Source organism: Platalea leucorodia (assembly GCF_965183815.1).
Source record: "Platalea leucorodia genome assembly, chromosome: 1".
Taxonomy (NCBI): domain Eukaryota; kingdom Metazoa; phylum Chordata; class Aves; order Pelecaniformes; family Threskiornithidae; genus Platalea; species Platalea leucorodia.
This window is the reverse complement of record NC_138823.1, coordinates 138,007,045-138,018,859: the sequence shown is the minus strand read 5'-3', so window position 1 is coordinate 138,018,859 and position 11,815 is coordinate 138,007,045.

Genomic DNA, 11,815 nt, shown 5'->3' with positions numbered 1-11,815 from the left:
ATGGAAAGTAGTGAATGAAGTCCTTGTTTTGCTTTGCTTGCATGTGAGGCTTTTGCTTTACCTATTAAACTGTCTTTATATCAACCCATGAGTTTTCTCACTTTTACTCTTCCAATTCTCTCCCCCATCCTACTGGGGGCGGGGGGGGGGAGTGAGTGAGTGGCTGGGTGGTGCTTAGTTGCCAGCTGGGGTTAAACCACAACATCCAGGCAGCAGAAATATTGTGCTATTGCTTAGCCTGCACTTGTACAGGGCAGGTAGCAGAGTTAGTGAAAGCAAAGGGGAAGGATGAGATGATTGTTATAAAAATATAAGCCTGTGGACTCTTTATTATTAAAAGTCTATTAAAAGTCTATTAAAAGTCTAAAAGCTTGAAAGACAAAAAAAGCTGACTTGGCCTTATATCCTGCATGAGTATCTCCAAGTTTAAAAAACAAACTTCAGATTGTGATCTGAATCTTCCTCTGCTTGCTTAGCTTCTCTTCAGATCTTTAAAGCAAAGTTAAACTTTGAATTTAAAAAGTGCCTGGAATATCAGCCAGATCCAAAAGAAGACTTGGGCTTCGTAATGCACTTTATGCCCAGAGCCATGAAGGCCCCCTGAGCAGCACCTGCTGCAGCTCTGAGGGATGCCTGGTGCTCACCAGACACCAGTCACTGCGGTTCTACACAAACTCCAAACTACCCTTCTTGGGAGTTCGGCATCCACTCTTCTTTGTAAGGCTTAGTGAAACCTAGAAATTTAACAAAATAACTTAAACCTAACAACAGGTGTGTGCACAGCACGGCTGGCACTCAGCTGCAGAGCTGAACCTTTCATAAAATACTGTAGTAGTTGCTTTATTTTTAAAACATGGTTGTAAAACAGTATTCTTCAGACTGCTAGGTAATAAGCTTCAGTGAGATTGATACCGTTCCAATGGGATCATAAAACATCTCAGTTTCCTGATCTAGACTCCACTGAACCAAACAATACTGCTTCTCCTTGGAAGGTCAAAATGGAAAATAGCTGTCCTACTGAACTGAAGCAAGCCTTTTCCTGACGCTGTGGTTGGTTTTGATCCCTGTTTAAACATTCTTAAATGAAACAAACCATTTAGTGTATCTTTACATCTCTTTCTGCTGAAACTTGCTTATTGATCTGCTTTGGGGAGTAATGGCATATGGTCTTTCCGCTGATCCCTGATGCATGCGGCAGCTCATTACCAGAAGTGGGGTTAATGTCCAGATGGAGATCAGTGACAAGTGGTGTCCCTCAGAGGTCCGTCCTGGGGTCAGTGCTGTATAATATCTTCATCGATGACATAGCAGGATCGAGTGCATGTTCAGCAAGTTTGCAGGTGACACGAAGCTGAGCAGTGCAGTTGACATGCCTGAGGGAGAGGATGCCATCCAGAGGGACCTGCACAAGCTTGAGAAATGGGCCTGTGTGAGCCTCATGAGGTTCAACAAGGACAAGTGCAGGGTCCTGCACCTGGGTCAGGGCAATCCCCAGTATCAGTACAGGCTGGGGGATGAAGGGATTAAGAGCAGCCCTGAGGAGTAGGACTTGGGGGTACTGATAGATGAAAAGCTGGATGTGAGCCAGCAATGTGCTTGCAGCCCAGAAAGCCAACCGTATCCTGGGCTGCATCAAAAGAAGCGTGGCCAGCAGGTCGAGGGAGGTGATTCTGCCCCTCTACTCTGCTCTGGTGAGACCCCACCTGCAGTGCTGCGTCCAGCTCTGGGGTCCTCAGTACAGGAAGGACATGGACCTGTTGGAGCGGCTCCAGAGGAGGGCCACAAAAATGATCAGAGGGATGGAACGCCTCTGCTATGGGGAAAGGCTGAGAGAGCTGGGGTTGTTCAGCCTGGAGAAGAGAAGGCTACGGGGAGACCTTATTGCAGCCTTTCAGTACTTAAAGGAGGCTTATAAGACAGAAGCAGACAGACTTTTTAGCAGGGCCTGTTGCAATAGGACAAGGGGTAATGGCTTTAAACTAAAAGAGGGTAGATTTAGACTAAACACAAGAAAAAAAAATTCACGATGAGGGTGGTGAAACACTGGAACAGGTTGCCCAGAGAGGTGGTAGATGCCCCATTCCTGGAAACATTCAAGGTCAGGTTGGATGGGGCTCTGACCAACCTGATCTAGTTGAAGATGTCCCTGCTCATTGCAGGAGGGTTGGACTAGATGACCTTTAAAGGTCGCTTCCAACCCAAACTATTCTATAATTCTAAGAAAATTGGCTTCTTTGAAAGGCCTTCTGACTTTCTGACATGAAAAATCCTTTCAGTGGCTGGGTATCACTTTCACACATTATGACAAATTTCCTAATTCAAGGAGGTTGAAAGAGCCTTTCACATACACTCATATTTCACTCTCTAAACTGAGTGTGGCTACTCTCAAAACATATTTAGCAGATCACATACTGATAGCTGAAATCATGTATTTGTCTTTTCTTCTAAGCCTCATACTCCTCTGTACATTTTTAGTGGCCATCACTTACACATTACCTACAACCTCTGTTCCATCTTTTGTTTTATTAGAGGGAGGCAGCCCATTCTCATCCAAACTCCAGTTTGACCACTACTACAGCAGTTAAAATCATCATCTGTATAAAGCTCACACATAGTAGTGGCATTATGCTTTTCTAAACCTTCAAAGTCACCTTCTGGATTTTTTAAGATACACAAAACGTGTTTCTTTTCATCAGGAAAATTACTGATTTACAGCAAAAGGATTTCAAACAGAGATATGTTTGCTATAGTAACTCAGGGTGTAGCAAGTTCAGTTCTCCCCCTTAAAAATGCCTGGTAGATTCTACCTTCATTTCAACTATTATTTTCAAAGTAAATATAGGAAACAAAGGCTATCTTTGTAGCTTAGTTGGCACTTTTCCTAGTGCAGCACTGAACAATCCAGAACCCTGCTGGAAAAGACTTTGACTCTTTCCTCCTTGTGCCTTTCCCCTTTCCCCTTTCCCCTTTCCCCTTTCCCCTTTCCCCTCCCCTTCCCTTCCCTTCCCTTCCCTTCCCTTCCCTTCCCTCAGCAACAGGGACACAGGAGTGGATATGAAATACAGGAATATAATTCTGGTTTCTATATCCTCAAAAAGAAAGGGAAAGAGATGAAAAATACATACCAGGTAGTTTAAAAGTTTAACTTCCTCTGAGTCAAAACTCAAGTAATTTTCCACTTCATTTCAGTATTTTTTTCTGTGTGACACTATACACATGCTGATGATTTTCACATTTGATGTCAGAGAGTATTGTATGTTTGAGAGATTATAGTTAGCTCATTCTGTCTGGCCCTGTGCTGCTTAACTCTTGAGCCATATATCAGCTTTGAGGTGTCAGCTATCACAAATCAAGTGTCAAAAGTGTACATTTGGGAATAAAAATGAAGACAGAAAAGCAACTTTTCAGCCTGATCGTATTGATGGCAAAAGCTATGTCATTCCCAGACATCCACGAGGTGGACTTGAAATAAGATATTAAATCAATGCGCTACTGTAATATATGAATAGGGCTCCTACAAACACACCTACATTTCAGATAGACATTTCTGAATTCTCTGCTGCATTTGCACATTAGTTTCAGTTATTCTCCAGTAAGTTTTCAAATCCTAGGGTATATGTATGCTTACAAAATCATATTACCACCTCTGAGAATGTGCTAAAAAGCAATGCTATAAATTACTGACATACAAACTTCATATACACAACTGCTTCCTGTGGTCACCAACACCCAGCTCTTCTTATGTTTGTACACAGCATAGACATGGTGTAGATACACTGCAGGCTAAAAAGCAGACATAAGGCCATGGAGCTGGCTGCTAAGGTAAGCTAAGGCTGGTGGGCTGTAAGACCCCAGGGCTTTTTCCTGTTGCTGCATATGCTGCTGTTGCCATTCCCAGGTCCAGCCAGCAGTCTGGCTAGGTAGGTAGCCCAAAAATGCACAGGCACACATCTGGCAGCACAGAGGGACCCAGGGAGAGGGCAGTGCCTTCACTCACATAAACATGAACAATTCTGGTGGCCTGATCATTTTCTTACTTGCCGGCTAATCAGGCTCAAAGCTTGTTAGCATGCACGCACACAGGACTCTCTGGTAGCCGGTCCAGATCTATGGTCCCTCCAGTAGCTGACTATCAGACCCCCAGCCCCTCCACTATCAAGCTCACAGTCCTCTTACCCAACTCACCGGCTACTCCAGCTGTGCTGTTTTCACACACGCACACAAATGGGCCCCTCTGGCAGCTGACCTGTCTCTCCAGTCACTGGCCCCTGGACCTATGGGCCCCTTTGACCCATGGCCTCTGTGTACAAGTGTAGGCACCCTGACCTCTTGTCCCAGCCACCAGCTAGTCTGTTGTGAAACTCACTGTTGATCAGGCACATCCATATGGGAAAATAGCTGGGAAGAATAGAGTGTAACAGCAAGATGGGCTGCACTGAGGCAATCAAGCCCAAGGCTTAGCCACAGAAGCGTACTGGCCAGCAGCTTGCTTCACACACAACCGACCCCTTTTTCCTCCTCTCCATTTTCCCACTCATTCGTCTCTGATCCATCTCCATCTCTTCCTTTCCCTGCATTTGGCCCCTTTCCTAAATGTGCCATAATAAATTTTGTTCATTCCCACAATCCCCCCCCCAATGCCTTAATAAGTTTTACAGAACCTCCCCAGTCCCCTCAAATATCCCACTAGAAGTTTGCACCTTCCCATGAGATCTGTGATAATGTTGTTTCTCTCTTTCTTATCAGCAACATAGTTCTGGTTGAACCTCTTCAAGGTTATGCTTCAGAGGTTCCTTCAGTCATCCATCCATCAGCACCCCAAGGAACCCTGTATTGGTTACTGTCTTGTTATCTCCTGTTCCTTAGGGTGTGCGCTATCAGAGTGTTTAATTTATTACTTCTCTTGCCTCCTGTCCTTGTCTTTTAAGGTGACTAGCTGTTAGCCAGATATCCTCGCAAATCAGATATCCTTACATTCCACCTGCCCTCATGTTGGCGGCGTGGCCTCCCTGGAGAACAGCATTCTTCTCACAGAACGTGAAGTTAAATGAAATGAAATCAAATCGGCAGTCTGGGAAAATGTAACTCAGTCTTTTCCATATGTTTAATTCCAACTGAGAGATAAAATATTCTTGTTCTTCACACGAGCTCACAGAAATGTCCAAACACTCTATTTCGCACATAAACATTCTCAGAAACACAGATTTCAATGACTGTGTTTTATCAGTGAAATGTTCACACTTTCAAAAAAAGCTGTGAACTCAATTAAAAAAATCTGTCCTTCAAGCATTTCTTTTTTCCCATTATTCAAGCAACCTAAGCAGTAGTTTTATAGGGTTTTAAATGTGTTCATCTCTAAATTTTATTTTCTCAAGGTCTAATTTAGGGCAATTGATGTCATCCACTCCACTGTTTGCCTTACGCATGAGCATAAATGTGGTTGTACTTTTTCCTTTGAATGTTCAGGCTACCAGTATTACAACTCTGTTTTTAACTTCAAACAAGTTAGCTATCATCAATTGAATTACCTATAATCTCACAATTAGTCAAAGGGGCATTTTTATCTCTGCTAAACACTTCTTCAGACATTATACAAATGTTATACAGATGTTTTTCCATTCACAAGTGGCTTCAAATTATTTCTGGTTATTTTAGATTGTTTTTCAGTTTCAGTGGCACTATTTAGGATATGCATACACACAGGAAACTGAGCGTTAAAAGATTATAGGAATGCATATAACACACTAATCAGCTAGAAAGGGAAGTGCACAGTTACATTTACTTATTACTAATAATCATTGCTTTATCCGAGATATGGATCCTTTAACTGCAGATATATAACCTTGTTACTGGATTCCTTACTGAGGCAACAGGTAAGGTCAACCAAACCTCTGTGAGGCTAACGAACACCTGCAGACGCAAGATAAAATGGGAATTCTGTGAAGTAAACTAGTAATAAATGCATATTATTTCTGATATCCACCAGTCAAGGAATGGAAGGAAAATCTATGGGTTAATTTTGAAATCTAAAGCTGTAGCAGCAGAGAAGCAATCTATTATGAATGAATAACAGGTTCTATCCAGAGTCAGAGATCTGTGAGCACCATGTATCTTTTGAAATAAGCATGGTTCAATGAAAAAAAAAAAAAAAAAAAGTTAGTTTAATCTTCAAGCAGCTAAGCCTGTGTTCTTCAAATCTCTGCAGTGCCACCCAACAACAGAAGTTCTCTCCTGTGTTACAGAACAAAGAGTAAGAGGATAATTTCATATGGTATTATCCTATTTAAAGATGGCATTGCTCTTTGTTGCAATGAAATTCTCAACTTCTTTTAAAAAGAATAAAATTATGTTGTGTATTACAGGAATACATACATTTCCATTGTGTACTGACTAGAAACACTGTTCTGTAGGACCATAATCCATTCTGGCCAAACTACTTTTGAAATAAGAGACTAGACAGTAATAGGTTGATTAAATTTTCAATAAAATATTTTGACACAGTTCTCATTACAATAATGAAAAACATTTTAATAGGATCCTATTTCAAAGAAGTGCAAAAGTGGACAAAAAATCAGACATAACAGATTATACTCATTAAGATAATTGCAATGCAATTATATTATAATCTTTTCCATGACAAATTATTTTTCTGATGATGATAAGTTAAAATATTAATTTCTAACTCCATCTCTTCTATATGTATCCACTAGAATTCTGCAGAACATATTACAACAGAAACATAAACACTGTCTCTGGAAGCATTTTTGCACAGCAAATAGCCCAACTAAAAATAATTATCAAAGTATTTTTCTGAAGAAAGACAATGCACTTGCAATATAATCTTTGCCTGAATAGTTACTTAAAACAGATTTATTTTTTTTATTTGCCTTCACAAACTATGATGCTGGGTTTTATAATAAAAAGGTTTTTAAATATAAAACCTATAAAAGACAGACGTAGGAAAAAAAGAAAGCTTTTGCTTACTAAATAAGCTATTAGAGCTAAAGAGTCAGCTGAACAGGCAAAAATGACAAATAACCATCGCCATTACATGGAAGACCCTGTTGAAAGGTGAGGGAATTCAGGGCGTTCCATTTCTAGGGCACTTACAAATTTTTAGGTCCCTTAGGAAGCTTCTGACTCTGGTCTAGTCAGTAACAAGTAAAAATTGTAATCACTTGAAAGCTAAAGCTTTCAAAATGTAAGTAACCTCTGTGAACTGGTTGCCTCTATCCATTTTCCAAGAAATAAAAAATCACATCTTCTGGCACCTTTACCTGGCAAACTTTCAGAAGATGATGAGCGAGGCTAGACATGACTAGAAAGATGAGACCATTACACTGTTAATGTTTTGAATAGTAGTCCCAAAATATGTATATATTTACAAGTAGGTTATCTGGCAGGCTAACACACTTCAAGTTATTTTAAATGTTGGCCAAACCATCTCTCATTTTGCTACAGTAGGTAGGTTATTGAAGATGTCTTGACATATGCTACTGATTAATACGATATTTACTGTTGCAATACATACAATAAAAAACATTTAAGCTAAAAAGCCAGGAACAGGCTGGCTTCAGGCTGTATGTGAAATAATTTCCTGAATGTTGTCTGTTCACACTGTTGCTCCTGATGCTGCATCTTCTGTTGTCTCTTACTTACCTGTTATGGGTACCATTTCTCATATTTTAATAGTGGCTCAAAAAAGTACTTTATGCATCTGTTAGACTGATGCCATAAATCAATTTCTATGTATAAATGATGGAATAAACTGTGCAGAAGGCTGAACAGATTGACTCCTGAGCCTTGAATGAGGTGGGAGAGTCCTAAAGGAAAGATAGAGGACTGACTTACTTAATACCAGATTTCTCCCAAGATGTTTTAGACAAAGAACATGGGAACTTTTCAAGGGACAAGTGGATTTTCCTGGTGCTGATCAAGTTACATAAAAATAAAACAATAGCAAAGCCCATTTATTTATTGCGTTGTGACATACTAATTCTGTTGTGTTCGCCAAATCAGTCAGAGACTGAGTCATCATCACTCAGCCATCTTTCCAAATGCAGGAAACTAGACCTTCTCAGAGGTTCATGTAATTTATACATATGTCATTACTTTTCCCAAATGTATGTAAAAATATATTACTTTTTAAAGTTAAACAAATTTGAATGCCTAAAGGCCAAATGTTCCATTGGTTGTTCAAGTCTCCCCCTGGGGAGCTACACAAATTAAAAAGCCTCTCAGTAATAGGTTTAAAACTGCATACAGCCCATTTGATTAAAGCTAGTCAAGCCACATATTAGGAAGATAAAGCTAGAATTTCCTTGCTTGTATTCTCCTCCATCAGAAATTGTAGCACAGACCATATGTAAATTAGATGAGTCTAAGATCAATGGGGCTGCTCAATAAGTATTATTCTACGCCTGTATGCACGGCTGAAGGCAGCCACAGCTGCCACCCGCTGCTGCTCCTCTAAGGTAAAGACAAATGGTTCTGCACATGATTTGTAAAAACCTTATTCTGAAAGAAGCTATTCAAAAGCATTTAAGTATAATCACTCGGTCATTCACCTAATCAATCAGAAGATTTACTATTCTTTGTCTAGATCTGTGGATTGTTGTCAGTTTTGTTTTTTCCTCATCAATATTCAGCTATGTGGTTTTTTTCAAAGGAAAGGTGAGAATATGTAAATAGGAGAAATAAAGGCTATTTTCCCCAGAAAGCATTGGAAGCATGTATTGCAGCGAGTGAGCCGCAGTTCTTATGCAGCATCAGAATTGTGGAGGAATGGGCAAAAATTATGTTCTTCTTACAGAATATAATCATCTCATTCATTTGTCAACTAATGCAGAATTTAAGTTTGTGCACATGAAATGAACAAAGAGAAGCTATAAAGTATACACTGCAGAAGACCATGGAGTGTTGCAAGAATGACAGTTACCAGTAGCCGTGCAATATATCAGAAACACGTCAGTTATAAAAGACTGTTTATGTTTTATTTATGCAAAGTAACTCAGTGCACAGGCCCTACCATCAGAAAATACACACCAATGAAAGTATCTGTGACAAACTATATTCAAGTATTACATGTGTCTAAAAATATTTATCATAGAATACCACTTAGATCAGCAATTCTGAAATAGAGAAAATACTTCACAGGGGGAAAAAAGGATGTTTCAAAACTGAACTTTTCTAAAAATCCAAACAGACCAAACTAATATAGCAGATTTTTTTAATATACATTTTTAATTATTTACATTTAGTGCAGCCACTCCTCAGAGCAGCACTAGGATGTAGGATAAAACGTCAAAAGTGACCAGTATGCTCCTGGTCAAATAATAGGCTGGGTCTTAACTGTCCTGTGCCTGGGGTAAGGTTGCCTCAGATTACGAACACCTACATTGGAAATGCCTTGCAGAATTCCCTTTTTTTCGATAGTTTGGGTTTTTTTTCTTTTTGGCCTGAGTTTGACTTTAGCTACCCTTCAATAATGAGACCTGGCACAAGTCACCATTGCAACCATCGTATAGCTCAGTCTAGTGCATCCTGGGACTAGGATGACGTGCGAAAAAACAGGACTGTTGTCATTTTATTGAATCAAGGGCAAAATCACTAAAAATGAGGAGTGTTCTTATTTTTATCAGGTTAACTTGTATCTCTTTTCTGAAGTTTCTCAAGAAGAGAACCATGGCATAGGGAATCACCATTTTCTTTTGGGTGTCCTCATGAACTAGTGATAGAGAGAAATTCAGAAAAAAACATAATCTTTACAACATGGCAGCATAACTAATCCCAGCGTACTTAAGGTGGAAGAGAAACGTAAACAACTGTAATAGTTCTGCAAAGCCTGTTTTTCCTTATATACAAAAACCCCACAGTGATGTAATGATGAACCTAAAGCAATTACAGGATTTCTTAAGTATCTTCTCTCCCATCAGAAACGGGTAAGTGGACACAATCCCCCATACTGCTACTTTGTACTCTAGATTGGATGGGGATTATAGTTTTCACATTCTCTTTGTTTGGTTTTGTTGGGGGGTTTTGTTGCTGTTATTGTTTGTTTGTTTGTTTGTTTGTTTTTCTGGACTTGGAGATAGCTTGGAGATAAAAATGGGTTCTGTACCTAGCTCAGCATTCAGACAGCATGCCATCCATTTTTAGCCTGGTAGGCTATATGAAAACAAGGTTTATGCAATTGCCTTGTCACTCTGTCTGTGTCCCAAGTTCCGGTAACTTTGAAGGTGTTCACCAGTTTCATCTGAGCTTGAGAGATAATAATGTTTACAAAAATTTCATAAAAATAGATAACCAGGCAGAGAAGACACTAGGGAATGAACATTTAGGAGTTAACACCTAATAACCTTCCATCCAGTCAGCAAATTTCTACAAATTTCCATTTCTCAGTGTGGCAGCCTGCATGCTGCTGCCAAAACGCTCCACAGGAGAAGACGCTAGGTATATGCGGTCATAACAGAAAATATTATTATAATTCAGGTAAACAGTCAGCCAACTGAGAGGCAAATCAATAGGAAACCAGGCTTCATTACCTTCAATATTCACAGAACTAGTAGCTTATATTTGTGAAGGATGAAATAAATGTGGCCAGTCTGAAGTTTCTTCAGATAACCAATGCTAGTGGACTGTTATTCATCATGAGGGGAAAATTAGAAGTAAACATAACTCTTTGCTGGTACTTCTAAGGTCTATGTCTCTTGCAGGTGCTCACAGGACCTGGGAAGCTGCACGCTGGCACAATTGGCTACTATAGGGATTGCTAACTTCGTTCCTTTCAAAGACCTGACTCACTTATATCCCAGCCACAAAACTCAACTTGAAACCAGATTCATCACTTGGATTTCTTTGCTGATGTACTATCGGAAGTATAAACTGCACCCGTTTAGTGATCTATGAGAACTAAGAGCTTGTATTACTTGCAGCTGTCCCATAACTCAGTCCAAAGGTGATGATCTCAGCTTCTCTGTTTACGCCATCTGAGTGTTTCCATTTCATACCCCCCTACTAGCACTAATATTGCTCTACCACGCATTTCTGAACTGATTAATTTCTGTGTCTGTGTTTAAGCATGCAATCCTCATCTAGACATAATCTATTCAGTTCACAAACCAGCAATATTGGATGCTGTGCAGTCTGTACTTCCTTACTGTGAAATACCCTTTCCATAATCACAGGAATCCTGTCTCGATTAGCCCAAGCTCCGTGGCCCCTTTCAGTAACACTTTTAAGCACCTCACCACATATTTAAGCACTTCTAATGTGCTTCTACTGTATACATCTTCTTATCACATATTTTTCATGTTTTTCAAGCCTGCATAGTGGGTGTGACACTTTACCTTTACATTAATGTTTATTCTCAGTTTTCATTGCATTACTTTAGCCTATAGCAAATAAACTATATTTAAGGTGAGCTTGAGGATTAATGGATGAGCTTGAGGCCACTAATGGTTATTTTCTGCACTGGACCTGCAGCCAGGTGCCAGGCATGCTGCTGGCAGGGCTGTACTGCAGGTGGCCTCACACCTCCACCAGCTGTGGGTGGCTGCTGGAGGCAGCCGGTCTCCTCCCGGCCCCTGGAGCAGCCTGGCACCCTGCCCCAGCCTCGTCATCACCCCAAGCTGTTGTTGGGACCTCGCTTCCTTATCCTCTCCCTCGAGCCCTGCCCCTATGCTTGCTCTTGCACTTCGATACGTGGCGTGAATCACAGGGTTTCCCCCAGCCCGATTCATTTCTGCAGCTGGGACGGGGTTCCCAAACCAGGCAGAGCTCCTCCCTGGTCCCCCAGCCTCCTTCATCCCACGCT